Genomic DNA, 18,623 nt, shown 5'->3' with positions numbered 1-18,623 from the left:
GAACCTGGAACAGTAACCAGGGACACAATCAGTCTATCACTAACCTGGAGCAGTAACCTAAGACTCACCCGGTTTATTACTAACCTGGAATAGTAATCGGGGACAGACCTGGTCTATCTCTAACCTAAATAGATCTCTTCAAGCTGTTACTAATCGGGGACAATCTGCCACTTTTCACATGGATCTTACGTTATTAGAATACATCAATGAATTTTAATCCATTCACCGAATCCCTGTGATGTTTGACACACCCAGTCTATCACTAACCTGGAACAATAACCAGGGGGAACCCAGTCTATCACTAACCTGGAACAGCATCCTGGGACACACCTAGTCTATCACTAACCTGGAACAATAACCAGGAGGAACCCAGTCTATCACTAACCTGGAACAGGAACCTGGGACACACCCAGTCTATCACTAACCTGGAACAATAACCAGGAGGCACCCAGTCTATCACTAACCTGGAACAGGAACCTGGGACACACCTAGTCTATCACTAACCTGGAACAATAACCAGGAGGAACCCAGTCTATCACTAACCTGGAACAGTAACCTGGGACACACCCAGTCTATCACTAACCCAGACCAATAACCAGGAGGCACCCAGTCTATCACTAACCTGGAACAGTAACCTGGGACACACCCAGTCTATCACTAACCTGGAACAGTAACCTGCGACACACCTGGTCTATCTCTAACCTAAATAGATCTCCCACAGAAGGCAGTTTAAGAAAAACAGTTGATTTAATCCAATGAATTCAGGCTGCTTGGCTCAGACATGCCAATCATTAGATGGAATGGAAGCGATCTCCAGAATCTCCATCAGGTTCTGACACAATCTCCATTCCTTCACACTTGTGTGTTCCCACTCTCTGGGAATGGACTTTCCCTGATTGTGTTGACGGGTATGGAGTTATCATTTGGGAATTGGATTTTACAATAGAGGCAGATGGATATGGTCTTAACTCCCCCAGTTCACATTGAATTGAAGCTCAGCATCTGCTGGTTCCAAGAGCCACAAGCTGCTGCTGTGTAAATGAATAGAATCGTTCTTGTGAGATCATGAATAAAAATATCAAAATTAATAAGTCCACAAATAACTTCTAGTGATTACAAATGACACATATTGGAGATTGTAGTTAAACAATGGTGATAAGTAGTGATAGATTTCAGTATTCAACAATAAATCAGATTTAGAGAATTTATATAGATATTTATCTAAGAATTAGAATTTGTACAAACTGATATTTATGATATTTGTACAAACAGAGATTTACATAACATTTGAAATTTGTTAACGTCAGATGCAAAACCTATTTCCTTCAATATAAAAACTGTCTCCGAGTTCCCTCGGGATGTTGCCTTATTTCAGGTCAATCAGTGACCCACTGAAGACAGTGAGGATGAGAAAGTGTGAGGGAGGAACCATCTGTGAAGATCCCTCTGACGGTGACACAGCTCACATTTCTGAGACGGGATGGAAACACGACTTGAGAACGTCCCACTTGAAGAACCAGTATCCAAACTTGTGGATCTGGGATCCACTGCTCAATCTGTGGAAACACATTCCCAGAAAAATTGATCTCAGTCCTGAAGGAATTGAGTGTGAACAATGAGCTGTAATTCTGTGTGTCTGCTGTGATATGGAAGGATAGACAATGGTGTCCATGTTCATACTGGAACAGGAGAATCCCGTTATTCCGCAATGAGGCTCCAGGAATGTCCTGCAGTGGGGCCCAGGAAACCCACAAGGTCAGGAATGGACAGACACGAGGCAATCACTTCAGGGTCAGGAGGGGAGGGGAATTAGTCTGACAGGGTTTAACAGTGACTGGGAGGGTGGGACAGGGTCAGGAGGGGAGGGGAATTAGTCTGACAGGGTTTAACAGTGTCTGGGAGGGTGGGACAGGGTCAGGAGGGGAGGGGAATTAGTCTGACAGGGTGTAACAGTGACTGGGAGGGTGGGACAGGGTCAGGAGGGGAGGGGAATTAGTCTGACAGGGTTTAACAGTGTCTGGGAGGGTGGGACAGGGTCAGGAGGGATGTGAAAATGCTACAAATAAATCTAGAGAATATAAATCTGAATAAATTTCAGTCAGAGAAAAGTTGACATGTCACTTACTGAATCATGAAGAAGCTGCACCAGAGATATCAGAAGCTGAGAAAATAAAAACAGAATGTGAGAAGTTATATCAAATATAAAATGAGACAGTGTAAGATATTCTCTATCACTCACTGAACCCAGGATTTAATCGCCCTCAGCACTAACTAACCAGACTCTCCGAGCACCCCCCAGTGGGAATTAAGGGTGAGTGAGTGGAGGGAGGGGCAGTGGGGGAAGGGAATGGAGGATGACAATTCGAAGGAGAGACACTGGGGACATGGAGTAGAGAAACAGGACGATAAGAGAGTGTTGGCTGAGAAACAGCATTGTGAGGAGACGGACCCATCACCCTGAGCAACACCCTGGCAAATATAACTCTACACTCTAATAGGGGCAGCACGGTGGCTCAGTGGTTAGCACTGTTGCCGCACAGCACCAGGGACCCGGGTACAATTCCCTCCTCGGGTATTTGTCTGTGTGGAGTTTGCACATTCTCCCCGTGTCTGTGTGGGTTTCCTCCGGGTGCTCCAGTTTCTGCTCACAATCCAAAGATGTGCAGGTCAGGTGAATTGGCCATGCTACATTGCCCATAGTGTTAGGTGTGTTAGTCAGGGGTAAAAATAGGGTAGGGGAATGGGTCTGGGTGGGTTACTCTTCAGAGGGGTGGGCTGAAAGGCCTGTCTCCACATTGCAGGTGATCTGATCTACACCTCCCATTACCTTCTCCGCCATTCCCAACACTCTGTCCCCTCAGCCACTTACTGGGAGCTGTTGTGTAGGTCCCCTTTGGTGAATCTGCAGAAACAAAGTAAATGTCCATTAGGATGGGGAATAATCCATTCTCAGAGACTGTAAACAGCTGTTCAAAATTTATCAAGGTGATAGCACACAAACAAGGCAGTAAGGAAGGTTTTACAGGGATTGTGTCAGAAATCCTCATTCCCACACTCCCCTCCCCTGCATCCCCTCCAGATGCAGAAAATCCCTTCCATTCTATTAATATTCAGTCAGTGAGGATCTGATTGGGTGCAGTGGGTCTAATGATAAATATTTGACCCGGTCTGGGCTGATCACATAAAGGAAGATCAGACCGGGAACGTGATGTGTTTATACGTGTGTATCTGTGTGTGGGAATTCAATCAGTTCCATTCCCCACAGTGCCCTGTACTCCCAGTACTGGAGACTCTCCCACACTCACTCTGTCCCCTCAATTCAACATTCCCCTCTCTCTGATTCTTACCTCTCTGTGATCATTTCCAGATGATTATTCCGACTATCCCGACAATAACAGCCAATAGAATGACCATTGATGCAATGAGACTTCCAAGTTGGGAATGCAGCCAATTGCTTTTCAGATTTTCTGAAACACATTGGAAATATATCAGGATTCTCTCTGTTCCTGGATTTATTTCTAACTCTGTGTTGATTGGGAACAATTATAACTGCTCCGAGCTGTTTGGAATTGTTGGGATTGGCTGAAATGCGGGTTTGACCCTCTCCCGATTTCACTCTCCAGTGAAGTCACCAAGGATCCCATTGATAGGGGTATAAACATTGTGTTGTGCCTGTCCTGGGGGTTACCTCCCCAGACAGTTCAGTTCCCATTCTCCCCAATATCTCTGTGTCCTGTCCTTACTAGTGCTGGTGGGGTAGATCGGCCTTGGGTGAGGTGAAGGAGTGAGGGAATGGTTGGAGGGTTGTAGTTCAGTCTCCCAGAAAGGCACTTCCTCAGTGGTTGGGCAAGGGGCAGTTTGGGAACTCACTGGTGAGTGTTGGGGATGTTGAGTACCAATGGAATGGGGTTTGGGTGCCACAATGGGCTGGTGAGGAGGCCTTGTTAGGGATCCAGTTGTGGAGTTCTGTGTTGTGTCCCAGTTGTCTGTCCAGGGTGATGCACTGCGAGTCTGACAGACGTCTGGAGGCGGTGAGCTGGTGTTGGTGCTGGGGAGAGGTCAAGTGTTGGTTGCAGAATGTCAGGTCATGTATTTTGAGGGGATGGAGTCAAGGAGTTAAAGAGTCACACAACAAGTGTGTATGTTCAGTCCAACTTGCCCACGCTAACCAGATATCCTCGTCAGTGTGTGAATGGAGGGATCAGCAGTACGTTTGGAGATGGTCGGTTTTCCAGCTCTCTGGTGTTAGGGACCACACCAGGCCCCCTCAAAATATCTGAAGAAGGTAGTCTAGATCTGAACTGCTTCTTATTTTAAAGCTGGATGGGAAATGCAGTTCCAGATACAATGCAGGTGGTCAAACAACTCGACGTTAAGCAAAACACAATTTACTTAAACGCTGTAATTAAAATACAAACAAAAGAAAGAAATTTAGAATAACAACAATTGAAAAATGTAACCAAATATGGTATCTATTACTAATTAACTGCTGCAATATTGTAACATCGTGTAAACACCTTGGCAAAAAGATAAATTCAGTCACAGGTTCATACATGCAATTCTTCAGTCCCGGAGGAAATAATATCAAGAAAAAATGCAGAGAGTAGTAGCCACTGAAGCTGCCAACTCTTTTGAGACCCCAAAGGCTTCTGATGCAACTGACAAAAAATCAAACTGAGAAATCTGGATCTGTGAGAGCTGGCCACGCCCGTTCAGACTGCTTCTATTGTTTCAACTTAAAATAAAACCCCAAGGCCTCACAACTTGTTTACCTCAGTCATCACCAGGACAAAAACTAGGACACCAACAACCTTTTAAAGTGGCAGCATCATCACACTAGGAGTTAAAGAAGCTTCCTATCCCTTTCATGCTTCCTATCTGATTACGGAAGTGAGTCAGAACCCTTCAAATCTCCAACTCAAACTCAGAACCTGAGATCTTTCCAGAGGCTTCCAGATGCTAGACAATTGACCATCGGAAGTTGAATCATCCTGGACAAATCGCATTCAGTGAGTCAGGAATTCTGAGGGGTCCAGACCCTCCTCTCACGGGATCTGTCCGATCTCTGACTGTCTGGCTGTTGAACAATCTGGGACCATATCTAGTGCTGAAGCTAGTCTCAACAGGGTTCAGGTCCACAAGGAGGAGGTGTTAGCAATTCTAGAAAGTGTGGAAATAGATAAGACCCCTGGGCCAAATGAGATTTATCTTAGGATTCTCTGGGAAGCCAGGGAGGAGACTGCAGAGCCTTTGGCTTTGATTTAAATGTTGCCGTTGTCGACAGGATGAGTGCCAGAAGACTGGAGGAGAACAAATGTCTCCTTGTTCAAAAAGGGAACAGAGACAACCCTGGTAATTATAGACCAATGAGCCTTACGTCTGTTGTGGGTAAAGTGTTGGAAAGGATCAGAAGAGACAGGGTTTATCATCATCGGGAGAGGAATAATTTGATTAGGGATAGTCAACATGGTTTTGTGAGGGTAGGACATGCCTCACATACCTTATTGAGTTCTTTGAGAAGGTGCCCAAACAGGTGGATGTGGGGAAAGCCGTTGATGTGATGTATATGGATTTCAGTAAGGTGTTTGATAAGGCTATTACAGAAAATTCAGAGACGTGGGATTAAAGGTGGTTTGGTGGTTTGGATCAGAAAGAGGACAAAGGGTGGTGGTTGATGGGAAATGTTCATCCTGGACTTCAGTTATTAATGATGTACCACAAGGATCTGTTTTGGGCCACTGCTGTTTGTCATTTTGATAAATGACCTGGATGAGGGTGTAGAAGGATGGGTTAGTAAATTTGTGGATGACACTAAGTTTGGTGGAGTTGTGGATTGTGCTGAAAGAAGTTGCAGTTTCCAGAGGGACATAGATAAGCTGCAGAGCTGGGCTGAGAGGTGGCAAGTGGAGTTTAATGCAGAAAAGTGTGAGGTGATTCATTTTAGAAGGAGTAACAGAAATGCAGAGTACTGGGCTAACAGTAAGATTCTTGGTAGTGTAGATGTGCAGGGCGATCTCGGTGTCCAGGCACAGATCCCTGAAAGTTGCCATTCAGATCGGGTTTTTAAGAAGGCGTATGTTGTGTTAAATTTTATTGGTAGCTGGTTTGAGCTCAAAGCCATGAGGTCATGCTGCAGCTAAACAAAACTCTGGTGCGGCCACTCTTGGATTACTATGTACAGTTCTACTCGCCACATCACAGGAAGGATGTGGACGCTTTGGAAAGGGTGCACAGGAGATTTACTAGGGTGTTGCCAGGTATGGAGGGAAGGACTCATGGGGAAAGGCTGAGGGACATGAGGCTATTTTCGTTAGAGAGAAGAAAGTTGAGAGGTGAATTAGTTGAGACATTTCAGATAATCAGAGAGTGGACAGTGAGAGCCTGTTTCCTCAGATGGTGCTGGCTGGCACAAGGAGACATAGCTTTAAATTGAGGGATGATAGATAAAAGGGCAGATGTCAGAGGTAGTTTTTTTACCCAGAGCTTAGCAAGGGCATGGAATGTCCTGCCAGCAACAGTAGTAGACGCACCAACATTGAGGGCATTTAAATGGTCATTGGATAAGCATATGGATGAAAATGGCATAGTACAGGTCAGATAGACTTCAGATTGGTTTCACAGGTTGGTGCAACATCGAGGGCCAAAGGGCCTGTACTGTGCTGGAATGTTCTATGAAGCCTTGAATGCAACAGAATCTTCTTGTATTTCGGATGAGATTATTTAGGAGTGAAATCGATGAGTACTTCACCAATAACAGGGCCCTGGGAATCTGGGATTCTCTACCAAATGGCTGTGGAAGCTCAGGATCCAGAGAACTTTTCAAACTTAGAATTAGGATATTTAACTCGGTGAGACCAACACAATATATCAACATAGTGAGCAAGGTGGGTACTTGCAGGTGAATTGTGAATCAGTGTCCTCTGAATTGTCTAATCTGGCTCTCTCTCTCTCTCACACACACACACGGACAAACATTGTATCCTTACCCCACTGATAGAGCTGGGCCTCTGCCAGGCTGCTGTGTGCAGCTTGACAGTCGTATTGATCCTCATCCCCAGCATTGATCCCAATCTCTTTCTGGATCTGATGGGTCCCATAATGGTTCGGTCAAACTCCCGAGGATTGGGTCTCAGACATGACCTCTCCATTCCTTAGCCAGGTCACCTCGATGTCTACAGGATCAAACCCAGTGACCAGGCAGGAGACAGTGAGTGGCTTGTTCTGACCATTGGGCTCCCTCCTGGAGATGAACACTTCGGACTGAACTGTGATGGGAAAGGGTGAAATCACAAACAACAGACAGACACTGAATGGAATGGGAAAACGGTTTCATAGATCAGTGAGGTTAGATCAGAACATGGAGCAAAACAGAAATACATACTTTTCCTTTCAAAATATTCCTTTCCAACTTACAAGTATTTATTTAAAAGGTCGAATAGTTCTGTTTCCAATTGCCATTTCCAATAGTTATTCCAGGATTCATCTGAATCCCATTTCACTTTAGTCATTCTTGCAAAGTGATTGGATGCAATCCATTTCATTCTGTCTGGTTCTAAATTGATAAAATCCTTCCCATCAAATCCAAATCTCATTGACCTCTTCACTGAGCCATCTTCACTGACCTCAAGAGTGCGCATCCATTGGAGAGTGTGAATTCCTGTCAATGACAAAACAGGGATTGATCATCAATAATGAATCGATCATCACACACTGTCTGGTTTGAGGGAAAAGCAGAAGGATTTTGAGTCACATTCTGATTAGAGGTGAAAGAGCATCTTTCCCCAGATAAAAATACAGGGTTCAGGATAATAGTCTGATCAGAGGGGACAGGGTTACTTTCAATTCCTACAGGGCTACGATGAGAAAGTGTGAATTTCAGAATATGTTGCGATTTAAATCTGGTTATGGTAGCAATGTGATTAATTTCAAATTCGTTCAGGGATATGGTAAGATTTGGACATAGGATTGGTTTGAGAGTGATTCAGCAGAAGACAGCTGGATTGTGGGATTGACTTATTCAGGCTTGTGGAGAAGTATGAAAGTGGATTGGCAAAGTCAACGTAGAGAGGATGTCTTCGAATGTAGGACAACTTGGAACGAGACAATATAGTTTCGGATAAGGGGCAGCAGATTTTAAACAGTGATGAGGAGAAATACATCTCTCAAAGAATCTATGAATTCTTTATTGCAGCGTGTGGGAGATGCTGGGACTGAGAGTAAATTTAAGGAGAAGATAAAAGATTTTTAATTAGTGATGGGTTGAAGGGTTATGCAGAGCAGGTGGGAAAGTGAAGTTGAGACTGAGATGAGATCAGCCATGATCTCGTCAAATGGCAGAGCAAGCTCGAGAGGCTGAATTGCCTACTCCTGTTCCGAGCTCTTATGTTCTTGTGAGCTACACAATGGTGACATTGCTGCCCTCAAATTCCCAAGATTGGCTGACACTGAATTAATAAATGAGGCAAAGTACACTTTCTACAGGCACGACCTAAGGATAGATGACCACTGTAAATGAGGTTTCGCTGTCACTAACAGATTGATACACGTAATGGAATTGCCTGTCACATCCTTTAAAAGCTTCATTTCCCAGTGTCTCCCAGCAGATTAAAGCTTTGTCAACACGGTGAGTACTTGCACAGCAATCTTGGGTGTCAATGCTGAAAAGAAGGATCACTTTCTGATACTCCAGGCAATATTATACGGCATTTGCCACCCCAGGATAAATAATTTCTCTTGGGAATTTTAAAGCAAGAACTGGATCAGACTTATTTTCTGACATTGACAAAATGGACAGCTTATTGGACTTTGTACAGAGCATGGACATTATGTTGCTAATGTCAACGTTTCAAGGTGCACACCAGTACATGACAAACAAACATGTCCAAATACAGTGACACACTAGCCATTAGCATGTTCAACATAAAAACTGATGACAAGCATCAAAAATGCTCAGAAATTTTGGACAGTCCCTTCCACATGAAGACTCAACAGATAGCACTGAGGTAGAACTCTGCAGACAGTTAACAACAAAGCTGCAATGACGATATCTGGCAAAGAAACATGAACATGAACAAGACCCAACCTTACAGAAAGGACTCCCGTCATCAAAGTGAACAGCACAGCTCACCTGGCTTATAAACTGTCTTTTAATACTGAAGCACGTGCCAGTCTGACACTGGAGAAGGCAGTTGTGCAGAATGCAGTAAGGTACTGCCCCTCCAAGTATTGCATGAATTCATGGGGAGAAATCCGGCTGCTCGTGACAATGGTAACCTTCATGTTGATAATATCAGAAGAACACTCAGGCACAGCACCAGCAAACCTACTTCTTGAGATCCACAGACAGGAATGTACTTGCTGATAGGAAGAAGCGAATGACTCACTGGACAAACTGGCTACTCTAACTGTCCATACGTGATCCAGATATTCTCTCTGCTGGTGTTTAATGATCTCCTGTGGCTACCTGTCATGCTGTTTGAAAAGGGGATAGTGAAGACTGCAGATCTGGAGATCAGAATCAAAAAGTGTGGTGCTGGAAAAGCACAGTGGGTCAGGCAGCATCCGAGGAGCAGGAGAGTCAATGTTTCAAGCATAAGCTCTTCATCAGGAATGCTGCTTGAAAAAGCCATTGACTCCCATGTATCCATGACAGTACCTGGAAGGATGGAATACCAGTCGAGGTTATGAACGTATGGAAAACCCTACTTCTTCTGATGCCCCTCTGTCCATCACTTCGATAAGAGAGACAGAAAGTTGTGTTCCACAGGGTGTGTGCGATGTAAACTTCAGCCAGTTATACAAGAACAAAGGCCCTTGAAGGAATTGAAACAGCTATTATGGCATTTCACAAGCAATGGGCTCTTTTCCAGCACTAGTCAAAGGCTTCGTCAACCAGCCAACAGCATACAACAAGAAACAAAATGGGGCTTCAGATCAGACAGATACTGTCAACATGAGTATACCCCAATCTCAGCTTCAAGAGAAGGCAGACTGCAACTAAAAAAGGAATAAATTCTACCTTGCTTTTGGAGATTTCATGAAAGTATTTGACACCATGAGGAGACCAAGCTCTGTTGGATTTTGGAGAGAATCAGCTGACCTGCTGAGCTTCATCCTGTCATTCAGTGCTTCCATGGAAATGTGCACAGTACCAATCAGTTCAATGGATCTCTCAACTGTCACAGATGGAATAAGAATGGCCTGGCCTGGACTGGCCTGAGTCCTAACCCATATTTTGTTTAGTATCCCTTTTTTTGTCATGTTGATCTATGCTTTCCCTGCTGACATGAAAAGATTTGAAATCCTTACAATCTGATTAGGAACTCCTCAAATGAACAAACCTGAAAGTCAAGACAAAAAATGCAGTATGTCTTTATCCCACATGTCGAGAGGCTGATGAATGTTGCTGCATTCATTGTCCAGATCGAAGAACAGCTCCAAGCTTCATGAATCTTATACCCCACGCCTGTCTCATGTTCTACCTCACCATTGGTTTCAAGACAAAAGTAGATACAGGAAAGGCTGTGTATCTCTGCTGATGATCAACAGCACACCACTGGAAGCAGTCAGGAAATTCAGCTGGTGATAGACAAGCTATTTCTTGGCAAAGAGCTTAGCACATGTATTGGAAGGACAGCCACAACATCATCAGCCGTCTCATCAAACTGGGGGAGGAGCAATAAGTTGACCTGCAGAACCAGGAACCTTACTGACATTGTCTGTGTCCTTGGCATATTTCTCTACAACAATAAAGCCTGGACAACTTACATCTATCAGGATAAAAGGCTACAGAGACTAATTCCCATCTCTGGGATCTATCCTGCATCTATGGCACAACATGGAAAGAAAGGCACTGAGGTTAATCATGGAAACGAGGTTTCACGGGCTTGGGCTTGTGTCCAGGATGGAAGGAGGCAGCTGTATTCCCAAGGATATGCCATAGGGGGCAGAAGCCAGTGCAAAGAGACCAGCAAGGCACCCAAAATCTCTTCTCAAGGATACTGTTAAAAACTGACTTGACAGCCTTCAGGATCAACTGCAACACAAGGGAAATATCGCAAATGGTGACATCAGCTTCAGGGCAACATTTTGCCACCACTATGACATTTTGTTTTAGACACTCCAAAGCAGTTACTGACCCTACAAACAAGGTAGTGACAGAGACCTTCACCCACCACCAGAGGGACAGTTCCTGTGTGTTGCTTGTTACAGACTTTGCCTTCCCAGAAGCAGCTTGTTCTGCTGCTGAAAGAAGTGCAGAAGTCACCTCAGCAAAGCTCTGAGGCAGGCCATCACCCCTCTCAAATACCACATATACTCAAGGGTCAGCTGATTTCATGTAAAAGTCGACCCCCTATTTTTAGTCAACAAATCTGGAATTTTCCATATATCTCATGTAAAAGTTGACCCTAGTTCTTCTTTATAAGTCAGTGTGCCTGCCCATTGCACACCGCTCCAGCTTTCCAGTCTGCTGGCCGGACTGCTCCGTTCTGGGTCTTCCAGTCCACCAGCCATCATGCTCTGCTCCAGGTTTTCAGAATTACTGTAATTCTTGTGTTTTGTTTTCCTTTTTCGTTTCGCCATCAGTTGGGCTTTTGCTAACGATACGGTATAGATTGTGATTGTATGAATTTCAGCCCCTCAGATGTAGTATTCCTGTAATCGTTGACCCAATAAGTTTAACCTTAAAAAGTAGTCAAAAAATGCCACTATTACTCGAGTATGTATGGCATGTGTAGACCTACATGTACTTTACGGTTAGTGGGAACTGGAATGGGGTACGACAGTACCGTTCCATCGTAGCAGGCAGAATGGAGACAGTTATTTCAGAGATAGATATTCAATAATGGCCATCGTTCTTTTTCCTTTTGCTGTTTATTATTTTATATTGAGATCTGGCTCTTGTTTGTCCGTGGTTTTCACTCATACCAAACATAAATTCCATCCCCTTGAAGATAATGCTCGTGTATCCAATCTCAGCTTAAAAAATTCAAAAAATGCAACTTTTACACGAGTATATATGGTGGAAAGATGCCCAACTTCTCGTGCAAATAGCTGGCAGAGGTACCACGGGCTGAATGACCCCCTTGCATGTTGTGGCTGTGCTGCTTTCTTTTACCAGGCTTTCCCCTCTATCACTTCACTATCACCTTGTCTGCTCAGGCTTCCTTGCACTTTCTCCATCATATCTGCTGCTACCTCTTTGTTTACGTTTCTCTGGTATTCCATCCCTCCTTTCTTGCCCATTGGTCACTTTTCTTTTCCTTTCTCTGCATAGTTCTCTTTCTGTCAACTTGCTCAGCAGTTCTGCCTCACCTTTACCCACAGACACCCATTGGGTATAAGTGGGAAGCACAGAAACCTGCAGAAACCGAGGGTCAGATTGTGGGGAAGTGGGAGGATCCATGAGTGGATATAATCAAGAATGAAGCAGGATTTCAGATGGGGCTGGCTGGGGACAGTGGAAACATCTGGAGTTAGAGACTGAGCAGAACAACATGAAAAACATTGCTTCATGCCCAAGAAGCAGCAACCAGCTCCCCAGACAGCCACTGTCACTTAGCTGTCGGTGGGAGATGACAGTTTGACTCATCGTACCAGTTGTCAGGTTCATCGATATCATGGACGTATTCAAAATCTCGTTCATCACATCATAACGTTTCTTCCCCAGGAGGTTGAGATAATCCCAGTTGTCCGCATTGAGATAGTCTGTTATGAACTGCTGCCTGGAAGCCATCTTCAGGGTGTCACTGTCATAATAGGAGAGTGGAACTCCATTGAGCATTGCCACCCCAACAAACTCAGGGCCATTCGTCATCCCAGAGGTTCTTGTGTACAGCACAGTAAAGGAACCAGTGTCTGTCAAATAAACAAATGAAATAATTGATTAATAATAAATTAATAACATTTCCAAACAGTACCAACTGATCCAATTGAATCATGACCACACGATGACAGCTTCCTTTGGTCAACTACTCCCATTTCAACATCAGGATCCTAATCTGAGATTCTAAACAGGAGATCAAGGCAGTACAGAGGTAAATTTCCATTTACACTATCTCCGAGGATGACCTCATCCTAACACTGTACCAGGGGTAACATGTGGCTATGGGAAGGGGCGTGGCTAGTGTACCTGTGAGCATTACCAACTGCCCTGTACAAAGGGAACGTGTTTCCTTTGTTCGGGGCCTCCTTTAACTTGACTTTGCACACCTGCAAAGAGTGTCAAAGGGGGGTCACCTCGCTTGTACAGGCTTTAATAAACTATAACTATTTGCAGAAGTTCGTGTGTGCAAGTTGCATCTCTTGTGTGAAACCTCAGGAACAGAACCTAACAGATGGTGGCAGCTGTGGGAATCCAACATACACGGAGCTTCCAGGGGGACTGAATAAGCGATCGTCTGAGTGTTGGTTGCATGAGATGGGAGAGCCTAGCACATCAGTGCTGAAGGTAGATTTGAAACATTTGCATCAACCTTCAGCCAGAAGTGGTGAATGAAAGTTCCTTCTCAGCCTCCTCCAAGGTCCCCTGCATCTACTGTGCAATCATCACTGAACATTCCCATTTGATGCCAGTCATCAATCAATTTGATTCATTCCAAAACAGTTGGAGGCACGGGATATTGTAAAGGCTATGGACCCTGATAACAATCCAGAACTGAAGACAGAACCTGCCAACCCTAACCCGAGCCATTCCAGTTCAACTGCAACATCAGCAACTAGCCAACAATTGCTCTGGGAAACAGTACACAGAAAGCAGAACAAATCCAACCTGACTAACCACCACCTCATCAATCTACTCTTGATCATCAGGGATGTGATGGAAGGTGTCATCAACAGTGCTACCAAGCAGCACCTGCTCAGTAATACCCTGCTCAGTGATGCCCAGTTGGCATTCCCCCTGGGTCACTCAGCTCCCGACCTCACCGCAGCCTTGGCTCAAAAACAGAAAAAGAGCAGAATTCCGGAGGTGATGTGAGAGCGACAGCCCTTGACATCAAGACCACATTTGACCAAGTATGGCATCAAGGAGTCCAAGCAAAACTAGAACCAATTGGAATCGGGGTAAACTCTTTACTAGTTGGAGTCATATGCGACACACAGGAATACGGTTGTGGTAGTTTAAGGTCAGTCCCCTCAGCTCCAGCACATCTCTGTCGAGGTTCCCCAGGGGAATGTCCTCAGCCCAACCAATTGCAGCTGCTGCACCAATGATTATCCCTCCATCATTGGGTCAGAAATGGGGCTGGTCACCAATGATTGCATGATCTTCGGCATCGTTAGCAACTCCTCAGACACTGAGGCCTGAACATCCAGGCTTGGGCTGACAAGTGCAAGTAACATTTGCACCACATAAATGCCAGGCTATTACTATCACTAATAAGAGACAATCGAACCACCACTCTTGACATTCAATGGTGTGACCATCACTTAATCCCCCACTATCAACATCCTGGATAATAATCAGTAATTAAATGGAGTCATCACATAAACACAGAGACTACAACAGCAGGTCAGAATCCTGGAATACTGTGATACATAACTCACCTCCTTACTCCCCAAAACCTTTCCAACAGCTACAAGACAGTAGCCACAAGGCTGATGGAATACTCCCAACTTTCCTGATGAGTGCAGCTTTATCATGCAGAGGATGGGGCATATTTGGAATAAGCTGCCACAGGAAACTGTGGAGGCTGGTACAATTACAGTGAGAGTATGTGTGTGAGCAGAACTGTGTGTGTGTGTGTGTGCGTGCATGTGCAGGAGAGAGGGAGATAATGTGTGTCTGTGTGTGTGTGCGTGTGCTTGATAGTGTGTGTGCGTGAGTGTAATGGAGTATATAACCTATGGGAGGGTGTGCACGTGAGTGTGTGTGAGACTGAGTGACAGCATGAGTATGAGACAGTATCTGTGTGAGTGTGATACTGTGGCCATGCGTGCATGTGTGTGCGCGTGTCTGTAGTGGTGTCACCTGTAGTGTGACATGAACTCAAGGTCCCGGTTGAAGCCATCCCCATGGGTACCATCTTGGCTATCAGCCTCTGCTTGGCCACTCCTCATTGTTGCATATCACCTGAGGATCTGAGGCTGAATGTCCTTGACTAATGAAGTGTTCCCCAACTCGGAGGGAACGTCCTTGTCTGACGATTGTTATGCGGTGTCCATTCGTCCATTATCGTAGCATCTGGATGGTCTCTCCATTTTACCATGCCTCAGGGAATTCCTGCCTGCAGTGTATGAGATAGACAAAGTTGGCTGAGTCACATGGGTACCTGCTGTGTAAGTTGTGGGTGGTGCCCCACGGGTACTGGGACTATCCATGTCAACCTTCTGACATGTCATGCAGTGATTGCCATGACAGGGTTGTATGGTTTTGTGGTCAATGTTGTCCCAAAGGCTCTGAACAGTGGTCTGTCTAAGGTTTGGTGGTTGTTTGAAGGCAAGAAGTGGAGGCGTAGGAAGGTCTTGGCGAGGTGCTCATCCTCAATCTGTTGCAGGCTGCGAAGAAAATGGCGTGGTTTCTTCACGCCCAAGAAGTACTTGACATCCCGTGGTTGTCTCCCGAGGAGATGTCATTCCAGTTTCTTGCTGTGGAATGTCAGAACTGGCAATCAATGAGTTGAGCATCGTATCCTGTTCTTATGAGGGGCATCCTTCAGCACCCTCAGGTGTCCATCGCATTCCTCCTCGTCTGAACAGGTCCTGTGTATGCGTAGGGCTTGTCCGTAGGGGATGGCTGTTTTAATATGCTTCGGGTAGACCTCGAGAAGTGCGGCATTGTGAGGTTAACAGTGGGTTTGCAGTAGAGTCAGGCACTGAGGTGCCCATCCTTGATGGAGATGCATGTGTCCAAGAATGAGACATACAGTAAACAGTAGTCCATGATGGTGGGATGAGACTCATTGACATGACTGTGTGGTTATTTCAGTGACTCCTCACCATGGGTTGAGAGGAAGAAAATCTTGTCAATGTATCTGGTGTATAGCATTTGGTTGGAGGTCCTGTGCAGCAAAGAGGCCTTGTGTCCAGATGAATAACTGGTTGTCATGGACCAAGCAAGCCAGGAACATTCCTTCTCACAACTGACATTTCAGTACTCTACACCAGCACCCCCACAATGACAACATCAGGACAACATCACCAGCCTCAGTACTCAATCCCAACAACTGCCCATCTCCAGGCACCATCCTACAGCTCATCCACTTCATCCTCGACCACAACTTTTTCACCTTTGACAACCAGTTCTTCATCCAGACACATGGAACAGCCATGGGGACCAACTCTGCATCCCAAATACGGCAACATTTTCATGCACAAGTTCAAACAAGACTCCTTTGCTGCACAGGGCCTCAGACCAACACTATAGACCAGATACACTGACGATGTTTTCTTTATCTGTACCCATGGCGAGGAGTCACTGAAATAATTACACAGTGATATCCACACCTTTCATCCCACCATCAGCTTTGCCATGGACCACTTTTTAATATCTCTCTCATTCTTGGACACACGTGCGGTAGAGTGAGACACCTCAGTACCTCACTCTACTGCAAACATACAGATAACCTCACGATGTTACACTTCCCTAGCTTCCACCCTAAACAAATTAAAATAGTCATCCTCTATGGACAAACCCTACACATACACTGAATCTGCTCAGATGAGGAGATGTGCCATAGTGAGAAACTGAACTGACCTCCTCAGGAGACAGACACGGGATGTGACTGATATGGTACCCTTTGTTGTCGAGTACTTCACGGGAGCAGGGAAACTACACCATGTCCTGAGGCTGATAGACAGGTTCAGTATCCGTGAAGACAGCCTCAACCGGGATCTTGGGTTCCTGGCACACTCCAGGTGACCCCACTACACTATATGCTCTCACACACACAGGTACACATACACACACACTCTTGGACACGATCGCACTCACACACACAGGTACACATACACACACACTCTTGGACACGATCACACTCACACACACACAGACCCTCATACACACGCACTCACAAGCTCACCCTCTCAAAGGTATATACTCTGTCATATTCGTGCACACACTATGAAATATTCACACACATAAACACATTCTCACATGCCAGCACAGGTACAATCTGTAGGCAGTCAGTCCATGTGACACTTTATAAATTCCTATTTGGAAACAGAACCAGTCTGACTCAAGGTTGGAATATACACAGACCTTACACCTTTAATGTATTGTCTGAGCTGAAATGTCACATTATTTGAGATAAAACCTTAAGTTATCTCGAGAATGCGACCTGAAAGAAGTTCTGGGATTTACATATTACTAAACTGAAACCTGAGTTATTAAAGATTTAACAGCAATCTCGGTTAGTTCATACACCGCATTAGTTGGATGACACTTTGAGCTTTTGCTCTGAATTCTGTGTCCTGTGATCCTGCCCCGGTGAAGGAGCAGCGCTCCGAAACCTTGTATTTCCGGATAAACCCGTTTGACGAGAACGTGGTGTTGTGTGATTTTTAACTTCAATGTGTAAAAGATCAGGCTGGCTGTATAACAGGCGTCTGGTCAAACATCCCCCATTTCAAACTCTCCCCAAGAGATTCACATTCACCCCAGACACACACAGAGAGAGAGAGAGAGAGAATGGAAAGCTGAAATCTGTACTTACCGGGAGAGACCTGGGAAAAATACAGGGAGATGGGGAGAAGGATCAGCAACATTCTGGGAATCCACTCTCCCTATTCCCATCAGGGACTGGAATCTGAACACAGGTTTGAATTAAATCAAAATAATCCCCGTCGATCGAGGCTCCCTTTTCAGTTTCACTTCAGACTTCAACCATCTCCGGGCTGCAGGGGGTGAATGATTGGTTAGTCTCAGTAAAACAGCCAATTAAAGGGCCAGGGAGGTCACTCTCACCAGTTCCCAGGAAGATCACACCCAGAAAGGTTCTGGGTCAGCCTGCGAAATAGGAACTAACCAATGACTCATTCCTCTCTCCAGAGAGGGTGACCAAAGGGGAATGTCATTGGAGAAATATTCCACACTTCCTGTGATTTCGGGACATATCCACAATTGATCTTCCCAAACGACCGGGAATTCACTGAAGGCCTTTAAAGTGCCATTGGCCCAATTAGCTCCTTCACGGCAGTGACAGGATGTTATGTTCATACTGGGAATCTGTAACTCTCATGCTGGACTAGTTATGTTCGCTTGTGGAAAGTAAGGACAAGCCGTTGGTCACGGAGGGAGGAGGAATTGAATTAACTTTTATTCCAACACCTGGTCTCCAAAAAAGTACACTGCACTCAGAGCCACTCGTGTGTCTGGGCTCATGTTTAGTCATTTGTATTTTCTGTAGCATCCACCATCAGTATGGTTGGAATGTCTGAGTGTTACATGTCAATAAAAATTATTTTGTGTGATTTGAACTGACTCCAGGTCAATCTGTAAATAAAATAATAGACTCCAACAGAAGAGAAACAATTTATAATTTACAAATAGAACTCTCTTTAAATAAAACATTTCCTCAAAATGAAACATTAAAAAGCCACACGTTCATCAGTGCCTGAGGGTCACTCTGACAGGGCAGGAGGGGGGAGGGCAGACAGACATCTCCCTGTTAGAGCTGCCACCC

The 18,623-nt window shown here is 45.0% G+C and overlaps 1 pseudogene across 1 annotated transcript; it reads right to left on the bottom strand.

Annotated features, from left to right (window-relative positions):
• Positions 1-1,163: 1,163 nt before the first annotated feature.
• LOC148140865 (class I histocompatibility antigen, F10 alpha chain-like) lies at positions 1,164-17,920 on the bottom strand (annotated as a pseudogene). The gene is made up of 8 exons (XR_015753091.1): positions 17,655-17,920; positions 12,598-12,858; positions 7,414-7,657; positions 6,987-7,306; positions 3,348-3,467; positions 2,870-2,902; positions 2,126-2,161; positions 1,164-1,556 (listed from the first exon to the last, which is right to left on the bottom strand). The product of XR_015753091.1 is annotated as a class I histocompatibility antigen, F10 alpha chain-like (transcript).
• Between the last annotated feature and the right edge of the window lie 703 nt (positions 17,921-18,623).

The sequence above is a fragment of the Chiloscyllium plagiosum genome, unplaced genomic scaffold, assembly GCF_037043375.1.
Source record: "Chiloscyllium plagiosum isolate Xiang-an unplaced genomic scaffold, Cpla_swu_hap1 HiC_scaffold_35, whole genome shotgun sequence".
Classification (NCBI taxonomy): Eukaryota; Metazoa; Chordata; class Chondrichthyes; order Orectolobiformes; family Hemiscylliidae; genus Chiloscyllium; species Chiloscyllium plagiosum.
The sequence above is the reverse complement of the archived record's forward strand: the minus strand, read 5'-3'. Positions and strand labels throughout refer to the sequence as shown.